Below are 17,914 nucleotides of genomic sequence, written 5' to 3' on the forward strand. Positions count from 1 at the left end.
GAACAAGAGCTGATAAGCGGAGGAGCAACTCAACATTAGTTTTTTAGAATATCTGGGGGTAAACTTGTTTTTATATTTGACCGTTTCACACAACACTTTGGTCTCATCTAAAGCATCAATAGTCATGTTATTCAAACAGTCTTACAGCTGTTACCTTAGCTTCTTTCATTTGAACACAATGGAAATCCCAGGAAGCCATGAAGCCCGGCCTCTGAGTTTTACCTACACGGATTCATCCCCTAAATTCCTGGGTATCAAAGACATGTCGCTGAACAGGTCACTGAAGGCGCCAAGGAAGCCCCCCAAAAGGAAAGAGCCCCTAAAGGAAAAATGGCATTTAATTGGGGACTCTCAGACATCTGTCACTCCTGGTGACAAGCGCAAAAAAGCACTCGCACATTTGAAGAAGCACAGGTGGCATGACTGACAGTGAAGTTAACCAGCGCTGTGTGTAGGCAGCGCCTGGGGGGAAAGGAGGGAGGGGGAAGGGAATGGATGAAGAGATTGATTTTGAAGACTGTGCTTTTTCTTTCTAAAAAACAAAACAAAACAAAACAAAAACAAAAAACAAAACAAAACTGGGACCAAAACTGGAACCTAAATTGCCATCCGTGCTGCATTTGAGATGTCCTACTTGAGGATCGAATAGGTCGTGGGTAAAGTTGGGGAAAAGAAATGCTGTGTGGGCCTCTCTCTGTTCACACAAAGCCAGGTTCCACCTCTGGCCTCTGGGTTCAAACCGGGGTGCGTGCTCCCGCGGGGAGGGCCTGCCCCCGGAGAATCCCGCTCTTCACAAGCTTCCCCATCAGCTCGCCGGGGGAGGAGCTGGCCGGCGCCCTCCCCGCCCGCGCCGCTCCCCCACTCTCCGCCCCCCTTCCGTTCCCTCCCTGTCGGGGCGGAATCCAGTCCAAAGCAGGATCAGGTTCCCCGCCTTCCAGTCCGAAAATCCCGCCAAGGCAGCGCGGAGCAGAGGCAGCCCGAGCGCAGCAGCGGAGGAAGAGCCTGGAGGGAGCAGCCCGCGCCGCAGCCGCCGGCACCTGCATCTCGAGCCCGGACCTCGCCCCTGGCAACAAAGCAGCCCGCGCGCAGGCGGCACGTTTGCAACTCAAAGTAAGTGGGAGAGGGCGCGCCATGCCCCTGGGGGTCTCCGATGGGGCTCCTGCGCCTTCGGCCACTTTCCGGGGCGCCCGCAGCGGATGGAGGGGAGACGGGGAGAGAGGCTGCCTCAGTGGCTTTCGGGGGAGGGCAGGGGGCGCTTTGAAATTGATTTGCTCCGGAGGCAGATTGAGGGGTGTTTTTTTTGGGGGGGGGGCGTCGGGTCAGAAGAGTCAGGGGGTCCCCCCCGAGATGAGCAGAGGGCGAGCGGCTCCGTGATGTCACGCTGCCTCTGGACCGCGCCTGCCCCCAGAGGGAGGACAGCGCTGGGCTCTGCTCTTTGTGAACCTGCCCGGGAGGTGTGTCTGTGGCTGCAGAGGCTGAGAGCGCGAGGCACCTGGGGCGCAGGCCTCCTGCCGGTCCTGCTGGTCCCCGATCGCCCGCTGCTGAGGACTCTCGGCCCGCAGTGCCAGGTCCCTCGTGCCCGCTGCACCCAGCATCTCTCACGGCATCCAGCACCCCCCTCCTGCCCGCCACGCAGGGCATGGTCCTCGAAAAGGCTGAGGGCAAAGTTTAAAAGACACACCTTCCACCCCATTTCTCATTGGAATGCTAGGATTTATTTATTACCCATTTGTCAGATTCTCAGTTTCAGAGTTGATGTCTCTAATAAGTTAACAAAGTAATTTAAAGCGATGGACGAATGTATCTCCTTCCCTACTTCACACACCAAACAAAACACTTCACATACACACACACACACACACACACACACACACCAAACAAAACACTTCACACACACACACACACACACACCCCAAACAAAACACTCCACACACACACCCCCAAACAAAACACTCCACACACACACACACACACACACACACACACCAAACAAAACACTCCACACACACACCCCCAAACAAAACACTCCACACACACACACACACACACACACACACACCAAACAAAACACTTCACACACACACACACACACACACCCCAAACAAAACACTCCACACACACACACACACACACACACACACCCCAAACAAAACACTCCACACACACACACACACACACACACACACCAAACAAAACACTTCACACACACACACACACACACCCCAAACAAAACACTCCACACACACACCCCCAAACAAAACACTCCACACACACACACACACACACACACACACACCAAACAAAACACACACACACACACACACACACACCAAACAAAACACTTCACACACACACACACACACACACCCCAAACAAAACACTCCACACACACACACACACACACACACACACACCCCAAACAAAACACTTCATACACACACACCCCTTTGTCCTTAACACACACAGACATATAAACTCAAGAACACACACTGAGTTTATCTACACTCTGTTGTTAACTTACACACATCTCTGTTAACACAGCTTTGCAAATTTGGGAATATTTTTAGGGTAAAAAGGAGTGGCCTGTGAGGTGAGGAATGATGGTGAGAGGGGAGAATGACTAATGTGAGGGACAGCCAAGTCCTGGTCTTTGAGAATCTTTTATCTTAGTAGGCATTTTGTGTGCACCGTTGTGTGTGCACAGAAATAGCCCATTGGCTGCTAATGGGCCTCTTAACTTCTGTGTGTGTGTGTGTTGGAGGGAAGGGCCTGGGAGGAGATTCAGGGACTACCAAGAAGAGCTTTTGAACTAGTAACATCCTGAAGCAACTCCATGACCCCAGGCAAAGGTGGGATTGAGGAAGAGTGGAGCCCCTTTGAGCTCCTTGACCATCTGGGGGGAATTGATGTGTGGAAATACACAAGGTAATGGGAGTGTCTCCCAGCACAGAAAATAAATCAAGCTTGCACTTTCCTTCTCCATTATGCTTCTGTTTCAGTAAATTATGCATTTTAAAGACCAAGTCATTTAAGAAAAAAAAAAACTTTTTTAATCCAGTTACATTCAAAGAGAAGTAGAGTGGATGTTCTCTCTTTCCCCCTTTTTTGGAAATGAGTCATTTCAGAGTGGTGATATTTGTCCTTTTTCATTTAAAGTAGGGGATGAGATTTTTAAAATTGTTTTATTTAAAAATAAATAAATGTCTTTATCCCATGCTTTAAGAAAGCGGGTGCTTTGAGTTCTCTAATTGTATTTTAAAACTTTAGAAAGTGATCTTTGCTCGCCGGCTGTTTCCAGTTCCCCTTTAGAACATTTTTCTCCTCACTTAGTGCGACTCCTCCGTAGGACCGCCAACCGGAAGTCATGTACATCTCACTAGGTGTTGTACTCCAGCCGTTCACTTGTGGACACAGACACATTATATTTTCAAAGCTACAGCTGTGAGAGAAATGAAACTGCTGTTAATATGTAACTTTTTATTACCTACCTTTTAAATGAGGTATTATACAGAATAAAAATAACACGTATTTCATAGTATATATAGTATAACATGTATAATATAATAATGCATAACTCTATAATTTCCCAGACTTCTTTCCATGCTATTTGGAGTCATACATTTACTCATTTATTGAAATTTTCCATGTACCTTATTTGGTCTTTATAAAGAGTACTATGTTGCCATCTTCACATTTTTATGTAATGGGCTTTAAAAAAAATCTTTTTTTGTTAAAGGTATTACATATGACCCTCATCTTCCCCCATTGACCTCTTCTAGTCTCCCTATCATCTCAGGCCATCACCCACCTATTGTCTGTATCCATGGGTTATGCACATATGCGTACAAGTTCTTTGGTTGATCTCTACCCCCTGAGATTCAACAGTCTGTTCCATACATCTATGTCTCTGGATGTATTTTGTTCATCAGTTTATTTTGTTCATTAGATTCCACATATGAGGGAGATCATGTGATACTTGTTTTTCTCTGACTGGCTTATTTTGCTTAGCATAATGGATCTTAAAAAACCACACAAAAACAAAAAAACTCTAGTAAAGTCAATGGCCTGGTTTGCATCTTCACAAAACCTGATTGTTGGCAATAACCGGAGAGAAATAAGGTCCCCAAATAGTTCAATTGCTCTTATTAATAAAATCAATTTTAGAAATTAAATATTTTCAATGTGTGTTTTTTTTTCTCTTTGAAGGAATCTCATTTAACTCAATCTTGCTTTCTCATTTAAATGACTCTCATATGCATTCAGAACATAGTCCTATTAGCCATGTGGTATTTTGCTACTCTTCAAAATTGTTTCTGGAGACTGAATTTCCTTGGCTTATTCAAAATGGTGTCTGTAGTAAGGCAACTGTAGCTTGAGGGTCAGAAGTCAGAATTCAGAATTCAGAATATAAATTCCAGTTCTCCCAACACTTAAGCTTTTTTATATAACATCATGATGAAGAGAGTTGTTCTTGATTCTCTCCTGAAGGTACTGTCCAAACTGAGACCACCCAGTGAACAAACATGGTTCAACACCTGCGTGCACCTCCGTCCTCTCTGGAGCATCAGCCAAGTCAGGGCTCTCTGAGCGCCTGCACTTCATTGCTGGGATGCAGAGTCTCCCTTGGCTGCTGTTCTAATGAACAGTCAGAAGAATTCTGCCCGCTCTTGGCACAAGGCCATTGCCATTGCCTTGGGGGAACGTAATATTCAGCTATGAAGCCTCTCTATCTGAGCTGGGCCTACATTTTTTCCATCCAGAGTCGACTGGCTGCAGTAGAATTTGGGCCATGTTCTCCATTTTTGATGTCTCTGGCCAATGCTAGTTTCCATCCATGAGGTCGTTTTTCCACACATTTCATGCTAGGCTTGTACGTGGCATAGTTTTCCAGGTGTCATACAATCTTTCTGAATTGTCAAATATAACAAGCCTTTTGTCCCTCCCTATTTTAGTATTTGGCAAATGAGAAGTTAACGTTTCTGTGGTTTCAAAGGGCAGCTATACTGTAACATTATCAGAGGACACCGTAATTGTGAGAATATTATGGACTTATTATGGAGATCCCATCCATCACAAATCCCTAATTCTTAAGGGTAGGCAAGGATTTGCTTGAATTGTAAGGACTTACTTAATTTATTCTACTGGGCTTTGTTTTGGAGCCATTTCTTCACAGTAGGTTTAGTAACATTTCACATAGAAAAAGATCATCATAATGAGTTTATTAAAAGCAGAATCCTTAGATTCTTAAATTTTATACTTAGTAAAAAAAATCCCCCCCCTGTATTTTGGTCTTTAAGAAGTGAGCCATAGCAACTGACACTTGAGCTCTTAATTCTCAGACTTGCACTTAGTGAAACCCAAAACATCATTTTAAAACATAAATAGCATGCTGTGTGTATCTCAACATGTTCCCACTTCTTCCAACTCTTATGCTTACCTGTTACCGCCCCTCCCTCATTTCTCCTTTTTCTGAGCCAGTTGCCATTATTTTCCCATCCAACAAGCCCCACAATGATTTGCCTAATTCCTTTCCCATGATGGCATCTCTCCATTTATGTACACACATATCAGGGGTGGTTGCCCATATCTTAGAATGCATGGAAGGTTGAAATTTGCTCGCTAGATTGACATCAAGGTTGAATCTTGACTCCATAGATTTTTGTCCGTATTGACGCAGACCCTGGCTAAGATCAGCTTATACTTTCAACACTATAATAAATATTGACTGTATTCTCTTCTCTGCTTCTCAACGGCAGCGAAGGGGTGGAACCAGAATTGCTCACCCCCATCACATTCCCCCAGGCCCCACCTCAACCACACAATGTTTCTTGCTACAATGGCAGGTCAGTTTAATAATAAACAATATTTATTATGTAGGTGCAGGATGTCTTATATTGTGCTGGGCATGTGGTATATTTAGGAAATACTTACCAGTAAGTCCCAGTTTCTTTTCCCTAAGGCTCACAGTTTTACAATTCTAAACACTTGGTGTTTGGTAAATGGTGCTAACTTGTGAAATCCTTTATTGGAAATTTATTTAAAAAATATCTCAAACAAAGAAAATCCATCTCTGAAAGAAGCACTTTAAAAGTTACATACATTTTATCAAACCAATGGCTTTTTGCATTTCTTTCTTTCCCTTGTCATATAGCCTATTGGCTGCTCACGTGCCTTCTTAACCTCCTTGGCATATTATTTTTATCTTATTTTTCTTTCCAACTCCATTGGCCATTCCTCTCATCTTTATTTTTTCCTTTCCCACCACTTCAACTTCCAAATATGGACATTTATTTCCAAATATTTTTGTTTTCTCCCTCTCTCTACCCCTTCCTCTCCCCTCCCTTCACTTCCTCCTCCCCTGTCCACCCCCTACCCCCATGCTTCATTGTTGATCAGGACTCTCTTTGACTTTCCAGATCTTGCCATTCTCTATTTGTTTTGGGTCTCACATTTTTCATTATTTTTTAAATAAATACTGAAGGCAATGCTTTGAGCAATGGCCTATTTGGGGAAGGAGATTGCAATAAAAGATCTCTTGTTATTTTATTCTTATCCCTAACAACACCTACAGGTATTGACTGCCCGATTATATGTCAGGTTGTGTGGCAGGGTATAGGAAGATAAATCAATATGCCTTTAAGCAACTTGGCTGTCTCTTAGTATACATGTGAATAATAAAATTAAAACACAAATGAAGAAAAGCTATGGCAAAGTATGTGCCCACAAGATTTTTATCCTAAGCAGTTCTAGTGACAAAAAGATTACAAAGAAACATTTTTATGAGAAAAGGGGAAGTAACTCTCACATGGCTAAATGGAAATGGTGATAATATCTATTTCCAAAAGCATCACTGTCTTTTTGCTGCTTTCATGTGATTTATTCTGGGTGAGCAGTTGAATTCTTCATTCCTTCATGTTTTCATTTCACAGTTGCCGCATAAGAGAACAGAAAAATAAATGATTGAAAGTGACATCTTAAGAATTCAGTCTGAGTTATTTAGAATAAACATAATTTTAAAGGCATGACACTTGGCTCTTAGATATCCTTTTCAGGAAAATTGTACCCGACATGAGATGACTGTTCTTCAGTGAAAATATAGACACAGAGGAAAAGAACACAAGTCCTCCAGCTTGAGCTGTGGGATTTGGATGAAACTATAAAGGAGCTGGAGGTGGAAGACTCCCAGGGAAGGTTTTCCCAACAAATTCTCCCTCTAGGTGGCGCTCTAATTCTCCCCTTCTGTTACCAGCTTCTACTCACCCCTTCCAGTAACTTCAGCTCCTGCTTTCCCAGCATGTTGACATTGGAACAACACACCTTTTACTCACCCTTACCACTGGCTCTGCCCCACCCACACTATGCACCTCTTGAAGGCAGGTTCATCTCAAGAACCCTAGAATATCTAGAAAAGGACCCTTGAAATACCCCCCAAATGCCTGACATTTGAGTGAAAAAATAAATAAATGACTCTGAAGACCATTGTGTTTTTGCCCCTCTTCCCCTGACTTTTTTTTGCCCCCTTTGACTCTCTGTCTTCATACCTAATCTTCCTAAATATCACCTGGTGCCAATTTCCTGTTTGAACACGAGCACCCCCATTTGCAGTCTCACACATCTAGAAGAAACCTGTCCAGCTCTCTTTTCTTTGTCTCCTTCATTCCAAAGACCATACGAGTACATACCTGCCGGTTCTCTGGAGTGTCTTCCTAATCATACTCCATCTCCTTTACCTTAAAGGCTCCAAACCTTGTGTGGTCTCTGACTCATGCTATCTCCAGTTTGGAAAGAGAAATCTACCTCTTTAGCAAACCATATAATTCAAAGCTTGCTAGACTGATCACCTGGTGCATTTTCATCATAGCTCCCATATGACTATAAAACATTTGCTTTTTAGCCTGACTGGTGTTGTGCAGTGGTTGAGCATCGATCCATGAACCAGGAGATCATGGTTAGACACTCAGTCAGGGCTCAATCCCCATTAAGGGGAATGCAAGAAGCAGTCAATTAATGATTCTCTCTAATCATTGATGTTTTTCTCTCCTCCCCTCCTCTCCCTGAAATCAATAAAAACATATTTTAAAAAGACACATTTGCTTTTCAGTACGTTTCACATTTATTTTCTCATATTTTTGCAACAATCTACTTAGGTAGGCTGAGCAAGATTTTTAAAAAATCGATAAGGACACATAACCTTAAAAAGGTTAAGATGAGCCCATTAAATGCCATTAAAACGAAGGTCTTAAAATTATTAGATTGGGTATTTTCTTCTCCTCTATGATATACTGCCATCTCTTTCTTTGGCTAATTAATTTTATGTTCCAGTTGCCTCTCACATCAAAACTAAATTCTTATGTTTGTAAAGTAAGAGCCCAAATAACCTAGTGCTTCCTATCTTCAGTGTTGATCAGAATAACCAGCATCATGTCTTAGCATCCAGATGCCTAGGGCCCATCCCCAGAGGTTCTGAGTTGAGAGGTGGAATCAAGAATCGGGACATGCGACATCAGGACACAGGTGATGCATTTGAAACTTTAGCCCTAACAAGCAAATATTTGAATTTCCAGGTCAAAGAAATCAAGGTATAAGCTACAGCTGCACTTCTTACTAGCTGTGTGACCATCAGCAAATAGTGTAGGCTTCTTTAAGTTTCTTAACTCTCAAATGAGGTCATTGGTACTATCCTTCCGGGATTGATCTGAAGATTAATTTAGAAATGAATGTGAAATAGTGATCCCAGAGTCTGATTGCTAAAGAGTGTTTGTTGAGGATGATTATGGTGACAAAGCACCTGATGACAGTCCACCTCACTCTCCCTCCTTCACTGCCTTTTGTTTCTTGTGCCCAGCTGGTTCTCTAAGTAACTAAGGGTCAAGTTTGGATGCAGGAACAAGCATTTATTCCTGTTGTTTGGTGTGGGATGCAGAGTATGTCACTGAATCTTCTAGAACCTCAGGATTGTCAGCTGTAAGATGGCGATGATGCTGATGATATCACCTGCGTTGCCTACCTCACAGGTTGATGTTAAAGGTAAACGGTGACAACGCTGTGATTGTAAACCATAACCTGTTATAGTAAATGTGGTTATTGTTAATAAAGTCAGTGGGGCCAGTTATATCTTTTTCTTTCCCCAATTCTGCTGCTTGTCATTGTCATTTTCTCAGGACACCAGAGATTGCCTGAGGTGCTGGAAGGTAAGTTTGAGTAGGAGGAAAGATGTGTGACAGGTGTGAAGAAAAGGAAATCTGAATCATAATGAAAAAAGAAGTAACTCCACAATCCTAAAAAGGACCTTTCACAAAATAATATATTATAGTTCTTCCTGAGAGTTGGTATTTTCAGTTGGTGTTTTCACTAAATTTAGGTCTTTACGGGGGATTTAGCAGCACCTTGTTTATACTATATTTGTGATTCTCACACCTTGATGTGCCTATCAGTCACCTGGAGATCTTGCTAACATGCAGTTTCTGATTCATTATGTCTCCTGTAGACTTTTAAGAGTCTGAATTTCTTTTCTTTAAAAAACATTTAATTGATTTTTAGATCAACCAAGGGACTTGTATGCATGCATATAAGCCTAAACAATGGACACAGACAACAGGGGGGATGAGGGCATGATTGGGGCGGGGGGGATAAGGGGGTAATGTGGGAATAAGGACACATGTAATGCCTTAATCAATCAATAAATTAATTAATTAATTACAAATAATTGAAAAGAAAGAGGAAGGGAAAGGGGGAGAGAGAAAAACATTGATGTGAGAGTGAAACATCGATTAGCTGCCTCCTGCACTGCCCCCTACTGGGGATTGAGCCTGAAACTTGGGCATGTGCCCTGACCAGGAATGGAACCAGCAACCATTTAGTGCACAAGATGATGCCCAGCCAATTGAGCCACACTGGCCAGGGCAAGAGTCTGAATTTCTAACAAGTTCCTGATGACAATGCTGCTGGCCTGGGGACCTAACTTTGAGTAACCAGCTACTGGTATTTGGTCCAACAAACTTGAGAGAATGAAAGAGAGATCAGAACTCTCCAATCACAAAATCCAATAGCTTAATAAAAACAACGAGGGTTATGGACAGTGACACGTCTTGTTATATGCAAAAGATTCTCACACCTATATCTTCATGTCTGACAATATTTACAACGTTTGATTATTTTGTAAAATAAATTTGCAGTCACCATCTGAATTGTTGTTGACTCAACTGAAGTGCCTTAAGAGTAAGCGTCGCCTTCCTTGTAGGACTTTGGTCCACTCCAAATGCTTCTTGATATTTGGTCTTGTCCAGAATGTACACTCTTAGAAAACACCCCTCAGCTTAAATAGCTCATAATATTTACCGATACTTTTGGTTTACAGGATTAATACTTAATAAATACTATCATGTTTTAGTGGTCCAATAAAAACTTGTGTAGCGGGTGTATTGCCAGTAACAATCCTTTTTGCCTTGGTAGTCTATGGCAATGGCACAGGTCAAGGACCAAATGCCGAGGACCTGTTGGCGTGGGCCAGATGTCTCCATGGATGTTTTGGACAGAACCATATGTCCTCTAATTAGCCCCTTGCAAGGTGCGGACACAGGTTCTTTATCAGTGCTTCCGCTAGAGCCTTTTGCTGGAGAGTGTGCAAGTGATCTAAATGCTGCCTTCTTAATTTGCCTTAAAACAAAGTGAGAAGTGTTTAGGAAATTTCCTTCATAATATTAAATAGATGTAATGCAATGTTTTTTTCTGTGCTAGAGTGTCCTCTTATTTAGGGTATAAACATCTTACTCCCTTTGTTTGTCCTCTTCAAACTCTAATGGAAGTGGAGCAGCTGTCATCTTTCTATGTGACTTCCTGGGGGACATGGGCAGCAGAAAAGGAGCCAGAGCTTTTTGTCTCAGAGTTCATATTTAATCAGTAAGAGCTTATCTTAGTAGCCAACTTAGGTAATGGAAAATCTTGACTCAAGCTAAATAACTGGAGACCATACAAAACTTTAAAACCCTATTTTCATAATGGCCTTCCAAATAGGGCCTTTTCTAAACCTAGCTATGGGACTATTGCTCCTAATGCGGAGAATTATCTTTGAGGTTTTAACATGCAGAGTCTGTCTTTAACATACTCTGGTCTTCATTTCTGAGCAGAGTATGAAAGAGGTTCCACTGGGCATGTGCCAGCTGGCCAGATGGGGTGACCCTGGTAAACTAGAAGTTGAATCTTAAATTAAAATTAAAAAACGCACTGCAGCCTTGGAGACTCATGCCAGAATCCATTTAGTTCTCTAAAAGATATTTTCCACAAAAAATGTTGCTTCTGTGTGAACCATATTTTTTCGATATAGCCCCACTGGTTCAGATGAGGAAGCTTGAAGCTGCTATAGGAAAGAAAGCAGTTAGTTTATTAAATTATTCTAACAGATGTAGGTATTTAAATTTTGAAACAATAAAATGATGCCTCCGCCCATCTTCTGTCCTTGGTTATGATATACATTTAACTATTAAATTCAGTGTCTCTGGCAATATGCAGAAATCTTCTATAATAGATCATTACCTGTCAGACTTGTGAAAGATAATTTTAGTCATGTAAATAATAATGAAAAGGCTTTCCTCATGATTATGTTTGTTATTAGAAAACACAAATATAAACATTATTTTATCTCATTCTAAAAAAAATGTGTGTTCATGGCACAAGATATTCGTATATTTAAAAAATTATGAAGTAGGAAAAACTCACTTATAATCCTTCTCAAAATAGGCACCACTATTCACATTCTGATATACAGTTCTTCTGATGTAACTTTAAAAATTAGTTGTTTGAATACTTTTCAAGTCAACATGATAATTGATGCATGCTATATTTTTATAGCTGTACACATGTTAAAGTATGCCATTTTTTTTTTCTATTAAAGTGGCCACTAAAGAAGGGAAGTCCATTTATTTTGCTTGACAGGGGTACATTTAAATCATTGAAATAAAAGTTTAGCAAATTAATATTGTGGATTCATAAAAAAGTTGGAAAGAGAAAAGTGAAAGCAAACATAATCCCATGAAGCAAACAAAAAAGATCTTTGTCCCAGCAAAGGCTGTGGTGTTTAGATGGGAACAGATAATCCTGGGGAACTTTGCTTATGCCAACTGAAAATCAAGCTGAGTAAACATCCTCCATCCTAGCCTTGAGGACCCTTCCAGATGCATATCAGGGGGTAAAAGTCTCCCCAGGGAAGCCCCAGCTGTCAGAACCCACCCGGGCCCAAGCTAACCCCATTAGCAGGTCCCAGGAGCCGGGGGACCCTCTGAGCTGCTCTGAGCTAAGAAGACTGGCCCCAATACACTACAGGTGGGCAAACTATGGGAGCAGCAGACCCCTTTGATTCATGTCCCTCCAGGGCTTGGAACCCTTTGGGGAGTTATTTATTTGCTCTGTTTTTATCTGGAATGACTAGTGTACAAATTGGCTCTAGTTTAAAGTGAGATCAAATCTGGGTCTGACAACTGCATTCCTATTCGTAGAGGAGGCATGAAGCAAGTTAAATGCTGTTATCATCTAGGCCAGTATTGGGATTCCCACTAACATGAGCCTAACTGGTTTTGAGCCTTTTTAAATAGTTGATTCAGTCTGGTGGTTAGGGGTCACAGAGCTTGCCCTCTGCTGTGTGATATATGGGGATTTGAACTGTGCTTCAAGGCTGTCATAAAGAACTGTGGTTTGGAGAAATAGATCAAAAGTCCAGCAGCAATACGTGGGTAGAGAGAGGTGAATTTCTACCAATTTCTCTCTAACGAGATCCACATTTTCTCAAAGCAAGCTAACTGTTGGTTTCAAACGTCTCATCCAGCGATGGTCTTCTCTTGCAAGAAGTTCCAATGAGGGTGGTCAGCTTCAAAGGCAGCAGAACCAAGAAGACAAAAGGAAGAGTAGAACACTTGAACCTTAGGGAAAACATCCAACAATCTGCTAGAAAGAACCCCTATGCTTAAGGAGAGGAACTCGGACCTCACAGTAAATTGTCTTAGGTAGCATGGCAGTTTCCTTCACTGTGAATGAACTTTGAGTCCTTTGGGCCCAGATGGCTCTGATGGGGTTTGTTAGGAGATTTCTCTGGGGTGGATTTGTCTTGTTTGCTTTCCAGATCTCCTGGGCTCTAGAGGCCTCTTGGAATAATAATGACATGAGGTCAGTCAGCTGTGTGAAGCAACCCTGGCTCCTTCTTGTCCTTCTCAGGGGAAGCCTTTGAAGACAAAACAGTATCAGTTGTCCAGGGAAAAGTTCCTGGACAGAATAGGAACTCCCTGTAACTCATTGTTTCCATCCATGTCTTCCCCACTCTTGACAGGGGAAGAAGGTGAGCAAATGGGATCAAGGAGACTGAGAAGTTCCTTTTCAAGAGCTGGAGCACAACAGCATCTCTCTGGGTTTAAGGTTTTGATGCATGAAATGCCAGTGAGCTTCCTGGGTTAGTTTTCTACCGTGACATCCATTTACAAGCTGCCAAGTATCACATCAAGTATCTTGTTTAAATCAGAAAAACGTTAGGTTTGGACATTTCTAATAACAAGTTCTACTTTATTTTGAAGAACTAATATTATCCTCTGTCTTCCTCCTATCTCAAATTGACCTTTTCCTTGTCTGAAGTCCAAATCCATCAATAGGAACAGAACAGGGCATGGTGTTGTCACTACTCTTCATAAGGCGATTTAATGTTTCTTTGGTGAGGAAGAGTAGCCTACGTGTCAGAGATTATTTTCCTCCAAAGGGAATGGATTTCAGTCTCATCTGACATGACATGGGATTATCTTGTCTCTGTTCTTGGTGAAATTTAGGCAAAATCACACTTTGTTGCTGGAGAATGTGCATATATTTCTACTTATTATGACTTACAATGTTATAATGAGACTGAATGTCCTTTAGACCTTCAGAAAGGACATCTGAACTGAGAGGGTGAGAAATGTGGCAATGGAGTGTAGACTATTTAGTAAGGTTTTGAGGAGCAAGTAACAAAATTCTCCTAGAGGATGGAAATAGAGAAACTATGGGACAGTGGCCCAACAGATAAATTTGACTTTTACTAAAATGAGGATGAGGAAATACCCAGTGTGGAGCACCATGTGCAACTGAGGGACATTATGGTACATCTAAAAAGTATGGCCCTAACCAGTTTGGCTCAGGGGATAGAGCGTCTGCCTCCAGACTCAAGGTTCGATTTTGGTCAAGGGCATGTACTTTGGTTGTGGGCAGATCCCCAGTAGGGGGTGTGCAGGAGGCAGCTGATTGATGTTTCTCATCGATGTTTCTAACTCTCTCTCCCTTCCTCTCTGTAAAAAATCAGTAAAATATATTTAAAAAAAGGATAAAGTATGGAAATATTGACTGGTGTTTTCTGAAGCAAATTTGCAGATATTATAATAAATTCCTCCAGATAGCATCTGACAGATATAATTTCCATTTGGAGGTCTCCAAATGAAGATAACTCAATTGCTAAATCATCTTGGATCATGGGTCCTTTCTACATAAAGGGAGTCGCTATTGTAATTCTGAGTTTCACTAGCATGTATCTTGCTACAGACCTCATTGTCTCTACTCTGCTGCTAGTTAATTGTTTCCAGTTCTTTCACTTTACCACTACCCAAATAGTACCTGGCACACAGGAGGTGCTCAATTCATGTTTGTTGTTGCATAGAATTAGGATAACTTTTACCTAGTTTCTACTCTTTCCCTCATCTACCCAGCCTCCTTGCCGCCATTCCTGGAAAGATTTAATATTAACTGGCTGCCCAAGCCAAATGTTGTGACATGAACAAGTTTTTGGTGTGTATTTGTGTGTTTGTTTGTTTGTTTTTGCATCTTCGGCTTTTCTGCTTTCTCCTTTATACTCAGAGATATTTCTGTTATCAATGTTCAGACACCCAGAGTCCTGCCTTCTGCTATTTATTGTATGTAGACATGCTTCATGTTGGACATTGGCATTCCTAGCTTCCCTTGATGTGCCCTGGGACACATGGTGATAAGTCAGAGCTCAGAACCTGCCAGCATCTCTGATGAAGTTCTTAGGATCAGGGAGGAGCCTCCAGCTCTCTACATTGCTACTTCTAGAAGCTGAGGACTTTGCTTTCTTTTTTTTTTTTTTAATTATTTCCTCTTTTTTCTTTTATGAGCGTCATTCATGAACTTTAATAATAATACCTAATATTTATTAATGCTCCCCAACAACCCCATAGGGTAAAGATAATTTTTATTCTTAGTTTAAAAATGAGGAAATTTGGTCTCTGAGTGGTTAAGTAACTTGTCCAGAATCACAGACTGGTGTGAGAGAGAACAGGTATTGTAGTCTTAATATTTCTAACCACCAATCTCTTAGGCATGATGCTCTTCTGCCTCCACCCCCTTATTCCAAGAGAAGGGCCCCATGAGAATTTGAAGATATTTTGGTTCAGTGTTCTCTTCTTCTTCCTAGCCACTGCCCAGCAGTATACCCTCTCTTGCACACAGAATCCTATTGTTAGACTCTTTGATTGCATACTATTGTATGTTGTTTCATTCTCCATTGTTATCTCAAATATTGGTTTGCCTGGCCTGGTCCTTCAATCAGCCTGTGCTTAAAAGGGAGCTGGGGGGGTATAGGCAGGAGAGTGTCTTGGAGATGTCCTGTCTGTTTGTCCAGCCTGCTATCACCTGACTAAATTTTTTGTTGGGCTGCTGTGCTCTAACTCTGGGAAGGCTGCAATGCAAACCCTGTTTGTTTGTGTATGAGAGTCTCTGGCTTTGATTAGCAACGAGCTCCAGTGCAACTGAACACACACTAAGGACAAAAGAATGGGGGGGAAATCTTGCTACAGTTTCCCATTGGAAAGCATTCACTGCCAAGGTTGGACATCCAGTCGTGGGGCACGGATGGAAGAGGCTGGGGAAGAGTAGGTAATGGATTCTTCATATCCACAACCTGTTGTGCATGACGACTTCACTCCTTTTCTGAAGTGTTGAACTTCCATTCCTCTAGATGTCTTTTATAATTAAGGCTTAGGACTGATATTGATGTGGTTTGATAAGGGGCAAAGACTGGGAGGCTGGAAAGCATGAAGGAGCACGGTGATTATAAGATCTAGGGTAAACACAATGAAAGGGATGCATCTTAAAAGGCTAGTCACACAATGAATAAACATCATTACTTCGTCTGCATGGAAGAAGTAAAAATAACTATGACAATAATTCTATCAATTATGAAAAATATGGAAGTTGGAATTTTTTATAACATAGGCAAAGTTAGTGATTTCTAACAGACAAACTGATAATAGAATTTTGTTTTTTATTATTAAATGAAATCTTCTATCTATTGTGAATATTCATCAACTGGTAGCTGAATAATAAAATGTCTGAAAAGGGAGCTGGGGGAGTGTAGGCAGGACACCTCAGATATCTAGACACCTCAGACATCCTCAGAGGAATGCTTCATTTATTGAGAGTTCTTATTCTCTAGAATACTTGTCTGAGACAAAAGACCCCACCATTGTCTTAGCCAATGGGTACCTGATGTGGATCCTCACTAGAGGGACAAAGTGGACTTGTAGTTGGAAAACCATACAACATAGCATATGATTAATTGGTAAATGAATGGTCCCATCAAGTTCTAGAGAAGAAGGCATTCTGGTCTGAGTGAAAAGGGACACTCTATTGAGGGGTAGGATTTTCAAAGACAGAGTTGTTTTATACATGGCAGGAAGGCAGGGAAAGCACCCCAGGGGAGGGATGGAGAGAGGAGAACCCCAAGGAGATGATAAAAATCAAGATATGGGGTGTGGGGTGCCTGTCAGAGAGCAGATGGGCCAGATTTGTGCAGAGCGTGGGTAGTCAGAGAATGAAAGTTATCATTAGAAAAAAAGTAAGGACTAGAAAAAGTGTTGGGAAATAATACAGTCCTTTGAAGTGTAAACTACTCTGCTTGAATTGCATCATTTTAAGTCATTGAAGGTTCTCCAGAAGCAAGGAAGGAAAGGAAAAACTTGGTAGATTATGAGAAAGACTATTTTTAGAAAAGTAACAGGATGGGGGAGAATCAGTTAGGTAAGCTCTCTGAGTACCACCCCTCTTTCCCAAGCCCTTGATCTTTTCAAATTCTAGAATTCCTATTCCTGCTTCAGTGCTTTGCTTAAATACAAAATCCTCCATAAAAATTGTCTTTATTCTCGTAGTTAAATTGAGTACTCATTCCTTTTTCTGTTCCACAGCTCTCTATGATTTTTTCTTTGATAAATTTTTTATTCATTCAAAATATACAATGAACACAATATGCTGGGCTCTATGTTAAGTATTAGGGATATAGAAATGAAGACATTGTCTACAACTCTTACAGTCTAGTTGGGGAAAAGGCACATACAAAGCGAATCAGTACAGTGTCCAGGCAATAATCTAGATTTGTAGTTTTGAAAGCCCCTCGGGGAGACACCCAATTCAGCTGGGGGTGGATTCAGGGAAGACTTCCAGGAGGAAATGTCTCCTGACTTGTGTTTAAAGATTGAAGAATATAGGGGAGAAGGGAGGAATTCTGTGTAGAGTCAATGCTGTGAATCCTGATTTTATTCTTGTCATAAAATGGTTTTTTTAAATGACTTTATCTTCCCTACTTAACTATGGAGTTCTTAACCTAATATTTTGTATAAGAACAAAGGAGGAAGGAAGGAAGGAAGGAAGGAAGGAAGGAAGGAAGGAAGGAAGGAAGGAAGGAAGGAAGAAAGGAAGGGCATAAATTTCAAATGCTTTAGTGAAGAGAGAGAGAGAGAGAGAGAGAGAGAGAGAGAGAGAGAGAGAGAGAGAGGGAGGGAGGGAGGGAGGGAGGGAGGGAGGGAGGGAGAGAGAGAGAGAGAGAGAGAGAGAGGGAGAGAGAGAGAGAGAGAGAGAGAGAGAAAGAAAGAGAAAGAGAGAAAGAAAGAAAGAAAGAAAG

At 41.6% G+C, this 17,914-nt stretch overlaps 1 protein-coding gene across 1 annotated transcript in view; it reads left to right on the forward strand.

The window, feature by feature from the left end:
* Positions 1–909: 909 nt before the first annotated feature.
* PTN (pleiotrophin) overlaps positions 910–17,914 on the forward strand; it is an 87,456-nt gene continuing 70,451 nt past the window's right edge. The window contains exon 1 of the mRNA XM_084896795.1: positions 910–1,110. The gene's annotated coding sequence lies outside the window, so the exon portion shown is untranslated. The remainder of the gene's footprint in view (positions 1,111–17,914) is intronic.

This window comes from Pipistrellus hanaki (genome assembly GCF_964339955.1).
Source record: "Pipistrellus hanaki genome assembly, chromosome: 10".
NCBI lineage: Eukaryota > Metazoa > Chordata > Mammalia > Chiroptera > Vespertilionidae > Pipistrellus > Pipistrellus hanaki.